At 38.3% G+C, this 17,318-nt stretch overlaps 1 non-coding gene across 1 annotated transcript; it reads left to right on the top strand.

The window, feature by feature from the left end:
• The first annotated feature begins 16,937 nt into the window (after positions 1 to 16,937).
• LOC112583125 lies at positions 16,938 to 17,031 on the top strand. The gene has a single exon (XR_003107470.1). It is a non-coding gene; the product is annotated as a small nucleolar RNA SNORD91 family (small nucleolar RNA).
• The last annotated feature ends 287 nt before the right edge of the window (positions 17,032 to 17,318 follow it).

Raw genomic sequence — 17,318 nt, 5'->3', positions numbered from 1 at the left:
CAATGAGTCAACTCTTCACATGAGGTGGCCAAAGTACTGGAGTTTCAGCTTTAGCATCATTCCTTCCAAAGAAATCCCAGGGCTGATCTCCTTCAGAATGGACTGGTTGGATCTCCTTGCAGTCCAAGGGACTCTCAAGAGTCTTCTCCAACACCACAGTTCAAAAGCATCAATTCTTCGGTGCTCAGTCTTCTTCACAGTCCAACTCTCACATCCATACATGCCCACAGGAAAAACCATAGCCTTGACTAGACGAACCTTTGTTGGCAAAGTAATGTCTCTGCTTTTGAATATGCTATCTAGGTTGGTCATAACTTTCCTTCCAAGGAGTAAGCATCTTTTAATTTCATGGCTGCAGTCACCATCTGCAGTGATTTTGGAGCCCAGAAAAATAAAGTCTGACACTGTTTCCACTGTTTCCCCATCTATTTCTCATGAAGTGATGGGACCGGATGCCATGATCTTCATTTTCTGAATGTTGAGCATTAAGACAACTTTTTCACTCTCCACTTCACTTTCATCAAGAGGCTTTTGAGTTCCTCTTCACTTTCTGCCATAAGGGTGGTGTCATCTGCATATCTGAGGTTATTGATATTTCTCCCAGCAATCTTGATTCCAGCTTGTGCTTCTTCCAGTCCAGTGTTTCTCATGATGTACTCTGCATATAAGTTAAATAAACAGGTTGACAATATACAGCCTTGACGAACTCCTTTTCCTATTTGGAACCAGTCTGTTGTTCCATGTCCAGTTCTAACTGTTGCTTCCTGACCTGCATACAAATTTCTCAAGAGGCAGGTCAGGTGGTCCCATCTCTTTCAGAATTTTCCACAGTTTATTGTGGTCCACACAGTCAAAGGCTTTGGCATAGTCAATAAAGCAGAAATAGATGTTTTTCTGGAACTCTCTTGCTTTTTCCATGATCCAGCGGATGTTGGCAATTTGATCTCTGGTTCCTCTGCCTTTTCTAAAACCAGCTTGAACATCAGGAAGTTCACAGTTCACATATAGGGAACTCTATTCAATGCTCTTTGGTTACCTAAATGGGAAGGAATTCTAAAAAATCAAGAACACATGTACACATATAGCTGACTCACTGCTATACAGCAGAAATGAAAACAACATTGTAAAACAACTATGTTCCAATAAAGATTTTAAGAAAAAGAAAGTAAGAGTGATGGCACAAAAGATGTTGAATTTCTACAATAGACTCCATGTAATAAATATCAAAGCATGAAGTCTTTTTAAGTTTTATTTAGATTTAGTTCACATACCATACACTTAATCCATTGAAAGTTTACAATTTAGTGGCTTTTAATGTATCTACAGATATGTGCAAACTCACCATAATTTTAGAACATTTTCATTACCTCCAGAAGAAACCCCATATGTTTTAGCTATCACTTCCCTAATCCTCCAACACTCTTCCTCTCCCTCTTCACAGGCAATCAACAATTTTCTTTCTGTTTTTACAGATTTCTCTTTTCTGAACATTTCAGATGCATGAATTCATATTATATGTGGTCATTTGTGGCTGGCTTCTTTCACTTTGCCTAATATTTTCAAGGCTCATCCATGTGCATCATGTGTCAGTACTTCATCACTTTTATAGATGAATACTATTCCATTGTTTGTATATTTTATATATCCATTCTGTAGTTAACTGACTTTTGGGTTGTTTTTATCTTTTGACTATTAATAATAATAATAATTCATGTATACTTTCTTATGTGGACTTGTTTTTTCAATTCTCTTTGGTAAACACCCATGAGTGAAATTGCTGGGTCATGTGATTAATTGTTTAAGAAACTCTCAGATTGTTTTCTAAAGCATTTGTGCCTCCAACTGTGAAGTTGTAACACTGTGATTGTGAAGGTTAGCAAGAAGAAGTGGTGCTTGAAGCTACTTCTTTAATTAAGGTAGAGACAATTTGGTTGAATTTGAAGGTTGGCTCTATTAGCTGCTGGCGATGTAACCCAAGAAAGATTACTAAACCTCTCTAGTCCTAAATTTCCTTGTTTGCTAAATGGAGATGATCACAGTAACTGTCTCAAACAATTATTGTGAATATTAAAGAACATACATGTACAAAACACTTGTAGTGATCCCTGGCACACAGTAGGCACCATATCAATGTAAACCTTGGCTAGGAATTTCTACAATGAAGGACATGTTATTTGTGTACCAGGACTCTTATGGACTGAATTGTGTTCCCCAGCTTCGTATATTGAAACCCTAACCTCCTGTGTGATGGCATCGGGGGACTTTGGGAGGTCATTAGGTTTAGATGAGGTTATGAGGGTGAGGCCTTCATCATGGGATTAATGCCCTTCTAAGGAGAGACACCAGAGAGTTAAAAAGCTCTTTCCTCCCTCTAAAAACACAGCGAGGTAGTGGACATCTGCAAGCCAGGAAGAGAGTCTTCACTGTGGAATCAAACCACCTGGCACCTTTGTCTAAGAACTTCCCAAACCTTCGATCTGTGAGAAATAAATCCTATTGTTTTAGCACCCAGACTATGGTATTTTGTTATGGCTACCTGAGCAAGGACTCAAAGGCAGAATAGCAGAAGCAAATGGAAAGAAGGAGTTTGAAGAGACTTGAGAAAGATGATATATCTAGATGGTCTTTCATGGGCTCCCAACTTTTACTTTGCAAATCACAACTTGTACTTTAATAACGTTGGTGATATCCTGATCATATATTTACTATATTGCATTAGAATTGGGTTCCTGGGGTCGCACATCTCAAATATTTCATAAAGGACAGGTAACTAGTAGATAGAAATAGTCTTGTTTTGCTTTGCTTTATTCTGCATTGTTTAGAATGATCCTTTTGTATGTCTAACAAAGCAGCATCTTACTTTTAAAATTGTCAAATTGAATTTCCATTACCTGTTTCTTGTTACAATTATGATTTAGATTGGAGATGATGTCATGAAACATGGAAGTTGGTATCATATATCTTACATTTCTTAATGAACAGTAGTTACCACTGTTTATCTAGTACCCATCATTGTATTAATTTTTCAGGGAGTATGCAAAAGAAAAAGCAGAAAATTATTTTAAATTTGAGGATATTACAATTTACGTTGTGAAATAAGCCACAAATTCAGATTAATTTGATGTCTTTACAAAGCAACGTTTCAATAGTTTTCAACAGTTATATTAACATAAGAGGAATAGATACTAGAGACGAAAATAATTTAAACTTGTGAAAGAATAAAAAGGAGAAAAAAATCTACATTGAAACATGTGAATGAGTTTATTTGCAAATAAGCTGTAGAATTAATGCATCAGTGGATTGGAGAGAAATATAATTCCAGGCTTTGGCTATACAAAAAACATTAAAAAAAAAAAAAACAGAGGCAGCAACTTGGATATTACAGACCAACAATAGCACATTGTGCTGTACATGCCATAGAAACATCAAGCTGGGGTAGTATTCACAAAGATCTGTCATTTGTAGTGATGTGGATAGACCTAGAGTCTGTTATGCAGAGTGGAGTAAATCAGAAAGGGAAGAGCAAATATATATTAACACATATAATGAAATCTAGAAAAATGGTACTGACGAACATATTTGCAGGGCAGGAATAGAGACGAAGAAGTACAGAACAGACTTGTGAACAAGCAAAGGGAGGAGAGGTGGGATGAACTGAGAGAGTAGCATTGACATATACACACTATCATGTGTAAAATAGCTGGTGGGAAGCTGCTGTATAACACAAGGAGCTCAGCTTGGTGCTCTGCGATTATCTAAATGGATGCGATGGGGGCGTGGAAGGAGGCTCAAGAGGCAGAGTATTTATATTTAAATACACACACACACACACACACATAGCTGATTCACAGCGTTGTACAGCAGACACTAACACAACATTGTAACACAATAATATTCTAATTTAAAAATATCCTCCTTACCTGATACTTTGTAGTGTTTTCTCTCATGTCACGCAGCTAGATATGCCGATTTTGAAGAACTTGGTGGCAGGGAGTCATTAACAGAATAGAGATTTTATTCAAAATACCAATTTTCAGACTGCTAGAAACACAAGATATTTCCGCATCTTTTATGTCATTATTTAATTATGTGTAAGTGAATACTTCCCTTTTCTCCCAGTGGTAGCACTGACAGGACAGAGATTTCAATAGATGGACTGAGCTCTGCTTTTGAAAATATGCTTCTGTTTTATGTCACTGAACTTTGAAAATAAAGAGTAGATTTGATCTAAAAGATAAGAAGGTGCAAGGAAAGAAATCAGGAAAGAAGAAACAAGGGGAAAAAAAAAAAGGGAAGGTGGCCAGGAGAATACATGGTTTCTTTACATGATTCGTTTTGCTCTTTACTATCTTTATCACTTCTGTTGTCATCTGCTTAAATAGCTCTGCCTCCCAGCACATGATGAAGTGGGAAGCTGTTAGGCTGGAAAGTCCCAAAGCACAAGTGTCTGCTCTGCATTCACAGGGTGTGCCCCCTGCTAGTTATGGCTCAGCTGAAAGTGACAGCAATTCTCACCAAGGCTATGGCTGCTAAATAAAAGCCCAGAGCACGTTCCCCTCCGTGGTGCTGCTCTCTTTCTCTGGCTCCATCCCCCCAGATGGTTCTGGAAGCGTAAACTGAAGTTGACTTTTAGAAGTAAAGGCTGATCTGCCTTCATCTTGGTGAGCACCTCCTGCCACCAAGAAGACACCCATATTACAGGCTGAGATTCTGGGGCTGAATCCCGTGTTACAGATGGGAAACTGGGTGAAGAGAGTCCAGGCTTCGTTAAAGGACCGTGTTTCCATCCAGGAGGAAACAGCTGCAGAGAGAACTGTGAAATGTCATGTTAGAGTAACGCAGCATGCTGGAATACACTAAAAGGGCTGCTTATACCAGGGCCACCCTTCGGGGACAAAAGCGGTAGGGAAAATCTCCATGTGTTCTCTCTTCTCCCCCCACCTCCTCATCATTTCTCTGACAGTAAATACAGATCAAAACAAGTATCAAAACCATTCTTAGAGGATAATTATACTAGGATGTAAGAATATTGCTAATAACACTACATAACAACTATTGCTATTTAAGAGTGTTATGAAAACCAATTCAATATGTGAGCATGGACATAATTAGTCATTCAGCCTTGAAAACAGGTAGGTACATAGCAAGTAGGGTGGAATTACATATATATATATATATATATATATATATAGCATTTTCTATTTGTAAAAGCATAACCTCTTCTCATTGACTACCTTCTTGAGTCACTGCCAATTTTGCTTGCTTGCTTCAACCATGAATCCTAGGCCATTATTCTCATTCACCAGATTCTGTAAATGGCACTGAGGTCCAAGGTTAGAGCAGGTCTATATATGTGCATGGTATATATATTTATCTGTAATATATATTATCTGTATGACATCTCTATGAGACATGGTAATTAGATTTATTTCTTTAGTGTGTATTCTAAGCTGAGAGCTTTCCTTGTCTTAATCATTTTGAATTATTTTAAAGAAACGGTTTCACTGGCTGGAATTTAAAATTCTGTGTGTTCCAATTGTGTACCCTCTTTTACCTCTTTTCCATCCTGCTGAATCAACACTTGGATGATTGTGAAAGGAAGACTAAGTGAGGCTCCAGAATCCTGACAGGCATCAACTTGAAAGGGGTTGGGAAAGTGCAAAAGAGTCAAGGTATCACTTAATCATGGCTAGGAGAGGAGGATCAAGGGCAGTGGGATTCCAGTAACATTATTTCAATTGCATGTTTTAACCATCTGAGACTCTAGGGTGGGAAGAATCTCTCAGAGATCAATCAACCCATCCCTCTGCTCTGGGCAGAACCACACCTAGGTAATTCCAGAGCGATGAGGTGATACTTCGTTTAGAATGACTCTACAACCGAAGGCTGACCGAAAAGTACACCAACTGGAACTACTAATGACTCATGCACTTCAGAGTCTGCCGTTGTCATTTATAGCTTAATTAGCACCTTTTAAACCACACTATATTTTACTACATTTCTCATTGTCAGATATTACTAATAGCCTGAGCCATAAACTATTTCATTATTTAAGGCATTAAGAAGAATAAGGCAAACACATTATCCTGGCTCCAGAAATTACAGCAGTAGGATTTGTTTCAAATAGAGGCAAACTCTATAAAAATGAGCAAATATGAAATCTAGCCCAGACTATTTAGAAACAAGAGAGAAATGAATCAATTACTTTTATTAGTAAACATTCAAAGACCCTAATAAGTAGATTTATTTTAAAAACAGATGTAGATTAAAAATACAACAAAAATACTGGAACTAAACTTAACAAGGAAAAACAAGAGTTCCAGTATTATTTATGCTAAATTTTTTTAAATAGGAGAATAAGATAATCAAGCTTTTTTTTTAAATTGCTGTATCTGTATTTATCATCTTTGCTTGTATGTACGTGTGCTTTTTATTCTAGGATAGCTATTGCTTTTCTTCCCTATGACTGTCAGCATTCGTTAGATAATTTATTTATTAAATAATTTTAATAAACTATTTTTTGTGACCAGTTTTAGGTTTACAGGAAAATTGGAAGAAAGTATAGAGTTCTCGCTTACTTGCTCCTGCTGACATTAACACTGTTAGTGTTTTGGACTGTGACCATTCTAATAGGTGTGCAATGGTGTCTCATTGTTGCCTGAATTTGCAATTCCTTGATGATATATGATGTTGAGTATCTTTTCACATGCATATTTCCTACCTCTTTGGTGAGATGTTTATCTTTTGTCTACTTCTGAATTGGGTTGTTGTTGTTGAGTCCTGTGATATATAAGCCTTTAGTGAGATGGCGATAAAATATGTTTTGGGGGCATTTCATGGTCCTGTAATTAGTCCATGTCAGACGGCTAGACTTCTCTGGGCTATTACCTTTTCATTTCCCTTTCTCCACCCTTCTGTAGGTAAGATAGGTTGGCTAGAGGGGGCTGGAGTTAGCTCCTTCTATTCCTCCAGGTCTGTTAAACACCAATAAAACCTTGGTAGGTCAGGCTCTGGTAAAATAGTTCCTCTTGAGGAAAGGCCCTTTTTATGAGTAGAATACTCTTGACATTTTTTCAAAATGTCCTCTCTCCCTTCCCCCTGCAGAACAAAAAGGATTTTTCTCTGATGTTCACTGTGAGAACCTAGTAGGGCTCTTGGTGGTACAACTCACAAAAGCATGGAATCCCTTTAAGACGTGGCCTCCATGACCTGTTTAACTCTCAGACTCTTCCATCCTGAGCTTCCAACAATTTGTCAATTGTAGTTTAGGTTTTCCTACCCCCCATACTGTTTTCCACAAAGGCTTCTGCTCCTAGGTTTCTACCCAAAATTATGACTCTCTGTATCCTCCTGATTCTCCAATTTGGGGCACGGTGGCATTGTTTGCCATGTGACCTCAATTCTCTGACACCTCTAAGGAGAGCTTTTGATTTTCACATTGTTCAGACCTTTTTCTTGCTGTGATGATTGAACTGACAACCTCCAAGCTCCTTACATGCTGGACCAGAAATTGGAGGTATCTGAAATATTTGTTTCTGATGCTCACACGGAGAAGCTCAATCTGGTCTTCCACTGGTCTCATTAGAAGTTTCCTCCTCACACTTGCTGTTTTCTTTTTTCTCACAAAGCCTTTTAAATCCTGTGTTTCTTTTTGTTTGTTTTTGTTAACGATAATCATTTTGTTCTTAAATTACTTTACAGCTATGACAGAGCTTTAAAATTTTCAGATTTTTATTAAATGTATCCATGCTTTTCCCTGGTGGCTCAGTGGTAAAAGATCTGCCTATAACTCAGGAGACATAGATTTGATCCCTTAGTCAGGAAGATCCACTGGAGGAGTAAATGGCAACCCATTCCAGTATTCTTGCCTGGGAAATTCCATAGACAGACGAGCTTGGCAGGCTACAATCCATGGGGTTGCAAGAGTCAGACAAGACATAGCGACTAAAATAACAATAGCAATGAGTCCATCAGGGATATGGAAACTCTCATATCACACGTAAAACCTCTAACTAACTTAAATTAGTGGATTTTTAAGTTTACAGGAATATCATCATCACTATGCAATCAAAATAAGAGTGTAAAAATGTGTTCATTTCCTCTTGAGTTGTCATTATCTTCCCTATTTCTATGACTGATCACTTAGATTGTTGTGGCTGCTAATTGACTTGTATTGTAAAATATGTACTTTGTTTGGTTTAGTGGAAGCTGTGAACTATGCAGTTGATGACAAAATTATGTATCTAGTTTTCCTTTTTTACAAATAATCTTTAAATTTCAGCAGTCACATTTTTATAATCTGTAGTCTCACTGTCAGCACTTTCTCCTCAAGCAGCCTGTTTTTCTCAACTGGAATTTCACACCTCTACACTCACTTACTAACTTCACCAGTGAGGATAATAAATATGATATAGAGCCCGAGGTTATTCCCTCACTTGGTTTGTCTTTTCATTTTTCATCAAAAAACAAATAGCAATAACTTTACCTAATATGTACTAAGTAAAGAACCCTACTAATTAGTTGACAATGAATTAATTAGGCCAAAAATACAGCAGTTCTCTGCTCCTTGCCTCCCACTTATGGCATTAGTAATCCACTTTTAAACATTTGATGAAGATAAAGGCATCTTTTATCTAAAAGACTAATTTAGAAAGCGTTTTTTAGAATGCTTGCAAAATGCTGTGTACATATTTAATCACTGACATTTCTAAAAGTTGCTATTTGTAAAGCTAAGCACAAGACATTACAGAAGTGCTTCAAATGTATTTCCAAGTTAGGACAAAATATTTAAATCATGTATTTTAAAAGTTCATGATGCTATCTCCCAACTTTTTTTTTTAATTCATTTTTAATTGGAGGATAATTGCTTTATAATATTGTGCTAATTTCTGCTATCTATCAACATGAATCAGCCATAGGCATACATATGTCTCCTCCCTCTTGAACCTCCCTTCCACCTCCCACCCCATCACACCCCTCTAGGTAGTCACAGAGCACTGGATTTGAGCTCCCTATATGGAATCTAAAAAAGATGAATCTATTTGCAGGGCAGCAGTGTAGATGCAGACATAGCTTCCAACTTCTCTCAATAATTGTCATGTGGGATAAATTAACCAACAGCTGAATATATGGAACAACTAAAACTGCAGAAACATTAATACAATGCTATAAATATCCTCTCTTCTCATACAAAAATCCTTGAGAATCAATGGCAATAGCTTCAGTTGAAAACAAATCATGTCCTAGCATTGATGTGGATATATGTTTTTACAATTTAATGAATAGTTAATAGCTATGATTTTATTATTGGTAAAAGTAAGACTACCTTTGTGTGTGTGTGGGGGGGGGGAGGGTAACATCAACACCTGTGAGACAGGAAACCAATAAAGAAACTAGAGATGATGAAGATTTATAGTTTGTACCATAGAGTTTTGCCATAGAGGGCAGTGACATAACAGAACTATTAATTGCTGAATATAACCTTCGTGCCGATATCACTTTGGTCTGTGGGAATTCGAAGGGCTTACTTTAAATGAAAACTTCATTCCTGGAACAAATAAATAGGTCTTGATATTGAGACAGACTCAGCCAAAGGCATTCAGCTCTGCTAACCTTTAAGTCATGTGGTTCAGCATTGAATAAATTGCAGGTCAAATCTCGCCAGGAGCTATGCTCTGGACTTTTAGAAAAACAAAACTAAATTATTCTGTCCACCTTGCTGATGGCACTTCATGTCTGCCTGACCCAGGCACATGCCAAGCACTCAGTGGTCCATAAAGGTGAGTCCAAAGTCCCCTCTACTCCCCCGTTACCATGTCAGTTACCTGGTTTTCCTAGCCATATGCTTATGTCTGAATTGCTCCTGTGTCAATCTCATTTTTTATTATTTCATTATAATAGTTGCTAAGAGTTGGACACGACTGAGCAACTTCACTTTCACTTTTTACTTTCAGGCATTGGAGAAGGAAATGGCAACCCACTCCAGTGTTCTTGCCTGGAGAATCCCTGGTGGGCTGCCATCTATGGGGTCGCACAGAGTCGGACACGACTGAAGCGACTTAGCAGCAACAATAATAGCAATCAGAATGAATGTTTACTTAATACTTACCGTAGGACAGTCTCCTAAGTGCTGTGTATGTATTAACTCCTAGTCTTTACTGTAACCCTTCGAGGCACGTTCTACTATTTTCATCCTTTTGAAGGTGAGCAATCTTCCGAGGTAAATTATATTATTATACCCACTTCGCAGATGTCGGTACTATTAATATCTCCATTTTACAGATTAGCATACTTGTTGGGTGACCTGCCAACCTTGTAATAGTGGAGCTGTGAGACCAAAGAAAGAGCCCAGAGACAGCAACAGACATCAACAATTTATTGGATAGGGAATCTTACAAGTCTGAAGGAAGAGGTCCGGGAGTGATACCCCACCACATATGGCATGTGGCAGGCAGAACATGGCAACAGTCTTTGCTACCTGGGGGAGGAGGAGGCTGTCATTTACAGGTGGAATTGATGTCAGGTTGACTCACCACATACCAGGGAAATCAGTGGCTCCAGCAGGGGGCAAGCACATAGTCAGTTACTAATTAAGGGTTGGTTAACCATGTGAGTGAGTCAAGGGTTAACTGAGCAGAGATGTACAGAAAGCAAGGAGCCATCTCGAATGGCCTGACCATGCAGTACTTTAGTTTAGAGAGGGTAACCTTCTCAAATGTCACACAGGTTGGTAAGTGACAAAAGAAGGGCTTGAACCCAGGCATTCTCTTCCCTGAGTCCCTGCTTTCAACTCCTTCACTGTACAGCCTCAGTCTTGCTGCAGACCCTTGGATGTTATTGATTCACAATCTCTGTGAGTTTGAATTTCAGCTACTTTAATCAATCTGACTTGACTTTTAGTGTTCTGTTCCTATTTGAAATACAATTAAAATCATTCTTTGGAAAAACACAGGTCTGTTTTCTCTTCATACATTTTAGTCACTTAGTCGTGTCCGACTCTGCGACCCGATGGACTGTAGCCCGCCAGGCTCCTCTGTATGTGAACTTCTCCAGGCAAAAATTTTGGAGTGGGTTGCCATTCCCTTCTCCAGGGCATCTTCCTGATGCAGGTATTGAACCCTGGGTCTTTTGCTCTGCAGACAGATTCTTTACCTTCTGAGCCACTAGGGCAGTAGAGCTGTCTCCTCATGATACGATCAGTTGTCAGAACTGTCAATGTGGATGAATGTGTGTGTCTGTATGTTCATATGCCTGTGTGCATGCGTATGCAGGAATGTGCATGGGAGCCCAAGACAGGATTTTAAAACTTAGTGCAATTTTGCTCTGGACTTTTAGAAAAACAAAACTAAATTATTCTGGCCACCTTGCTGATGGACATTCTTCTGGATCAGGCATTCCTGGCATTAGAGTAGTAAAATAAAATATTTGTGTGTGGCTTTAGGAGTAAGGTGCACAGCTCACTGGGCCTGTGATCTCTAGCTTAGGTAGGATTCCTGAATGATTCAGTTGAGCTCGACAGAGCTCTCCATGGGACTGCTAGCAGTGATGATATTCAAGTGGTCATTTTCTAGGAGAATTCTTACCCTTAAAGTCCTTAAAGGCTTTGTCTGCTATATACTTCCTAACTCCCAGGATTCATCTCAAGCTCTCTGAATGGCTTCACTGAAGCTTATGTTTTGGGAAGAGGGGCAAATTTTTGCGTGGAGAGTAAACTTGAAGCACTCCACTAACTGCCCAAGAGTTTTTTTAGAAAGGGAAACAAAACAATCTCTTCTTACCATCACAATATTGGTCATCTTATACATTTGATGTGGGTAACATCCTGTACATTTGATAGTCTCACTGTTTCTCAGCCACCTGAGAAAGTTTGAATTAAGTGTGAAAATATGTGGTCTTGTCACTTTCCTTTTTGACCTCTTGTTGATGAAAACATTCAAGTTAATAGCCAGATTCATGAACTTGCTGCTGAACTGCAAACACTTGCTTCTAGACTCCTCTCTGCAGGGGAAAAAAGCAAACCCTCATTTGTTTAAGTCAGTGCCTATTTAAGTCAGTCAGGCTGTATTACAGCCAAATCTGATTCCTAAATTCTGTACCAGCTATGAGATTTGGGGAAGATTCAGTAATCCTTCTAAACTTGTTTCCTTATTTGTAAAATAGAGATCTTACCAGTACTATCTGAGAAATATTTTAGAGATTAAAAGTATCATGCCTAGAATATATTTAGTATAGTTCCTGGTATAATGTGGCAAGTGTTAAAAAATGCAAGTTATCATTACTTATCTTCATATAAATATGATCATTGCTTAAATCCAGCTTAGACTTTAAATCAGGAAAATATAGGCTATGATGGAGGGAAGTGGCATGTCTTAAGAAATTCCTGCAGCTACCTCAAAGTTTTCCTTGGTACTCTGATTTCTAAAATGTGGAAGAAATGAAGATGTATCCAGGCAATAAACTTTAAAGTCAGCCAAATCCATGTTAGATGGATAATTCTGTATAATAAGAGTTGGTTATTCAGATGAAAGGGGCTCATATCTTAAGTAAAAAAAAAAAATATTGTAGGGATTATTTGTATTCATTCTGATTCAAGGGGGTTTTGTCATTTTTATATTTACTTTTGTGATTGCAGATGTGATGTTCCAAAACTTTATTTATAACCCCAACTTTCACCTTCCAACAAATGTACACCTCAACAGATGGTAACTATCTTGGTTGTGGCCACTTAAATTAAAATATATGCATGTGTATGCATGTGTGTCAATGAATATATGCCTATGGAATTTTACTTTGAAATGAGGTCACTTGTCTATTAAAACTTAACCCCTTATGAAAAGGACTCAAATACCAGGTAGGACAGTGATTTTTTAATTAACTCTTCACAGTCAGATTTGACAATTTCTTCCATGTTTTTTAAAAATTTTCTTTGAATCTTTGATTTCGAATTCTACCTAGAGCTCTACCATGGAAACTTTGGGTCCAATATTTATATGTTATATCATCTTGCAATCAAAGCTTTTTAAGACTTGTTTCTGCAGAGCTCCCTCTTCCTAAGTACTTCTTCTATATATGACCTGGCCTCTACTTAGGAAAGTGTTGTTTTTAGTTGGAAAAGTTTACATATTGCTGCCAATAACTCATGAATAGTCCCATAATGTCTTCTGTTTCACCTCTCAGTTCAGTTCAGTTCAGTCGCTGAGTCGTGTCCGACTCTTTGCGACCCCATGAATCGCAGCACGCCAGGCCTCCCTGTCCATCACCAACTCCCAGAGTTCACCCAGACTCACGTCCATCGAGTCAGTGATGCCATCCAGCCAACTCATCCTCTGTCGTCCCCTTCTCCTCCTGCCCCCAATCCCTCCCAGCATCAGAGTCTTTTCCAATGAGCCAACTCTTAGCAGGAGGTGGCCAAAGTACTGGAATTTCAGCCTCAGCATCATTCCTTCCAAAGAAATCCCAGGGCTGATCTCCTTCAGAATGGACTGGTTGGATGTCCTTGCAGTCCAAGGAACTCTCAAGAGTCTTCTCCAACAACACAGTTCAAAAGCATCAATTCTTCAGCGCTCAGCCTTCTTCACAGTCCAACTCTCACATCCATACATGACCACAGGAAAAACCATAGCCTTGACTAGACGAACTTTTGTTGGCAAAGTAATGTCTCCGCTTTTGAATATGCTATCTAGGTTGGTCATAACTTTCCTTCCAAGGAGTAAGCGTCTTTTAATTTCATGGCTGCAGTCACCATCTGCAGTGATTTTGGAGCCCAAAAAAATAAAGTCTGACACTGTTTCACCTCTGCTGCTAAGTCACTTCAGTTGTGTCCGACTCTGTGCGATCCCATAGACGGCAGCCCATCAGGCTCCCCCGGTCCCTGGGATTCTCCAGGCAAGAACACTGGAGTGGGTTGCCATTTCCTTCTCCGATGCATGAAAGTGAAATGTGAAAGTGAAGTCGCTCAGTTGTGTCCGACCCTCAGTGACCCCATGGACTGCAGCCTACCAGGCTTCTCCATCCATGGGATTTTCCAGGCAAGAGTACTGGAGTGGGGTGCCATTTTTCACCTCTAGGCCACCTAAATATATGTGCGTAGATGCATGATTCTTCCATAACACACACATGCAAACAGATTATAGCTCAGTTATTAAACCTTTAATTAAAGTAGTTGTTTGTTGTTGTTTAGTTGCTAAGTCATGTTGGGCTCTGTGATCCCGTGGTCTGTAGCCTGCCAGACTCTTCTGTCCATGAAATTCTACAGGCAAGAATATTGGAGTGGGTTGTCATTTCCATCTCCAGGGGATCTTCTCGACCCAGGGATTGAACCCAGATCTCTTATATTGGCAGGTGGATTCTTTACCACTGAGTCCTTTGGGAAGCCCCCATCAAAGTAGTACTTAAGTTCTTTTATAATGAAAATTTGAATTTTCCTTTGATGCCTAAGATACCATATAAAGGATCATGTTACCTGATTTCAGATAACTCTGACTAGGTTTATGAAGATGGTCCATGGCAGGACCCACTTCATAGTCATGCAACAGCACCCTGAATAAGGTTTATTAATATTCTGTTGTCTCCAGCTCAAAATTCCTAATAATTTTTGAACAAGGGGCTCAGCATTTTCATTTTACACTAGGCACTGAAAATTAGGTAGTTGGTTTTGCGCTAGGTTGGGCTTCCCCTATAGCTCAGATAATAAAGAATCTGCCGGCAGTGCAGAAAACCTGTGTTCGATTCCTGGAAATCTGCTGGAGGAGGAAATGGCAATCCACTACAGTATTCTTGCCTGAAGAATCCCATGGACAGAGGAGAGTGGCAGGCTCCCGTCTATGCTGTCACAAAGAGTCGGACAGGACTGAGTAACTAACACTTCACTTTACTTCTGGGCTCAGTATTTGACTTCTACTCAGCTGGAACTATAATTCCTGGTATAAGTTGATTTTCCAGAGGCAAAGCATTTGGCAGCAATGTTTCTCAATGAACTTTCCTTTTGATTTCACGAATCCAATATTACATTAGCAAAGAAGTCCCTAGGGTTTTGGATTTGTACCAATGTTTTATAATTGACTTTGACTTATACAGTAAAAATAAAGTTTGTACTTCTTCATATCTTTTAAAACTACTACATTGTAGAAACACTATTTTATAGACAGACTCACCATACTGCTCTTGTTTCTTCTACACATTTAAGAGTTATGATTAATTGCAACTGATATCTTAACAAATAGCAATATAATTCAGTGTTTCAAAAGAGATAATTGAGCAATTTTCATGAGATTTAATTAAATCTCTTTGATTCCAACTAAAAATACATTGTGAAAATTAATATTGAATTTTGATCTCATAAGCTTTATGTATTCTTCAATTACTTTAAGTGAAACATGATATTTGAAAGATAAGAATGGCGGCAATGCTGAAAATTTCTTTTTTGTGTATGGAAAACTGATATATGACTGCTAGATATTGAGATCAATTTTAAGGTTCTATTTTTCTCTCAACCAATTCCTAAGTGAGATAGATTTGTTTCTTGGGAAATATGTGGTGTAAGTCAATATCACTAATATAGTGCAAACCCACAGTGACTTTGTGTTTCCAATATTCTAAAGAATTCTAAGGGGTTCCAACAACTTAGCTTGGATGGAGTTATAATTCTTTTGAAGTTTCAGTAAATAGTGATTGATATGAACAGAAGTTAAGGTAATGTTAGTTATTTTAAATGACTACATTTATTCACAGATCCTTCCGATAAAACCCATCTCAAGCTAACAGGTAAAGGAAGTGATATGAGTAATGCTTTATAAGAATGTGCTATATGGTATTATTTTTTATTGGAGTATAATTGCTTTACAAAGTTGTGTTTCTTTCTGTTGTACAACAACATGAATCAACTAAATGTGTACATATATCCCCTCCCTCTTGAAACTTCCTCTCACCCACTCCATCCCACCCCTCTAGGTCATTGCAGAGCACCAAGCTGAGCTCCTTGTGCTAACAGCTGGTTCCCACTAGCTGGATACACATGGGAGTATATCTTACACATGGGAGTGTATATACATCAGGGCTACTATCTCAATTTGTCCCACTATCCCTTCTCCAACCCTGTGTCCACATGTTCATTCTCTGTCTGCATCTCTCTTCCTACCCTGCAAACAGTTCCATCTGTACCATCTTTCTAGATTCCATACATATGTGTAAATCTATATGATAATTTTAAGAGTCAGTGTTTTATTTTATCCCAATAAGGTGTTTACTTGGTTTTTGTTTGTTTTTATGTCAAAGTTTTTTAACGTATCTTTTAAGGTCTATTTTCTATTCTCAATCAACAGCATGTTAGTTTCTCCCATATATAACAATTTTTCATTTTTGTTCTTCCACATATTTTTTCCTATTCTTCCAGTAAGCTTCAGCCTTTTAGCTAATTCATCTCCTGATGATTTTCCACGCTTCCAAATTAATAATTTTTGCTCTCCCAGAAGAGAGGTAAAAGGCAGATGTTTCTCATTCATAAGACCATGATTCCCTTTGTTTTCTGTTTAGGAGGTTCATATTAGTTATCACTCAGAGATGATGCTAAACATTCCAAACAACACCCCTACATTAAGCAGAATATTATTATCTTATTCTGTGTGACCTCTCATTGACCTTTCTGATATGCTCATTCTCGAGAAAGTGTTCCTTTTTAGAGGCATAAATCCTTTTGAGAATCTGATGAAAATAAATCTTCTTTCTCATTTACAAATAGTGCACATGATTTTGGGAGATGAATAGACTCTGGAGGCCCATACATGAACCAAATAGTATGAACACCTGCTCTAACTGATCAATTTCTCTGTTAAGGACATTTAATTGTGGATAGTTTTTCTAGAATTATTCACTTTTTGTCACCTATCTTTACTCTCTACTCTGTTACCTTCTTTACTGCATCTTTGTTTTTCAAAAATGTCCCTTTCAGCCAATAATGTTTCTATTAAAATTGTCTGAACCTGTCTGAAGCATTGCAGTGATGCATAATTTTCAAGTTCCATTTCTCTGATGTCATCCAAACGCCCCTTAATTCTGAGCAAACTCTTGTCCTATTGATTTTTATAAATGAAACAAAATAGATAAATCCATATTCAGTGAATGTGAGCTGAATATATTGATTAGTACCTTATATCAATTCAGTTCAGTCGCTCAGTCATGTCCAACTCTTTGCAACCCCATGAACCACAGCATGCCAGGCCCCTGTCCATCACCAATTCCCGGAGTTTACCCGAACTCATGTCCATTGAGTCTGTGATGCCATCCAACCATCTCATCCTCTGTTGTCCCCTTCTCCTCTTGCC

Source organism: Bubalus bubalis, chromosome 2 (genome assembly GCF_019923935.1).
Source record: "Bubalus bubalis isolate 160015118507 breed Murrah chromosome 2, NDDB_SH_1, whole genome shotgun sequence".
Lineage (NCBI taxonomy): Eukaryota > Metazoa > Chordata > Mammalia > Artiodactyla > Bovidae > Bubalus > Bubalus bubalis.
Note: the sequence above shows the minus strand (reverse complement) of the source record. Positions and strands in the feature narration are given on the sequence as shown.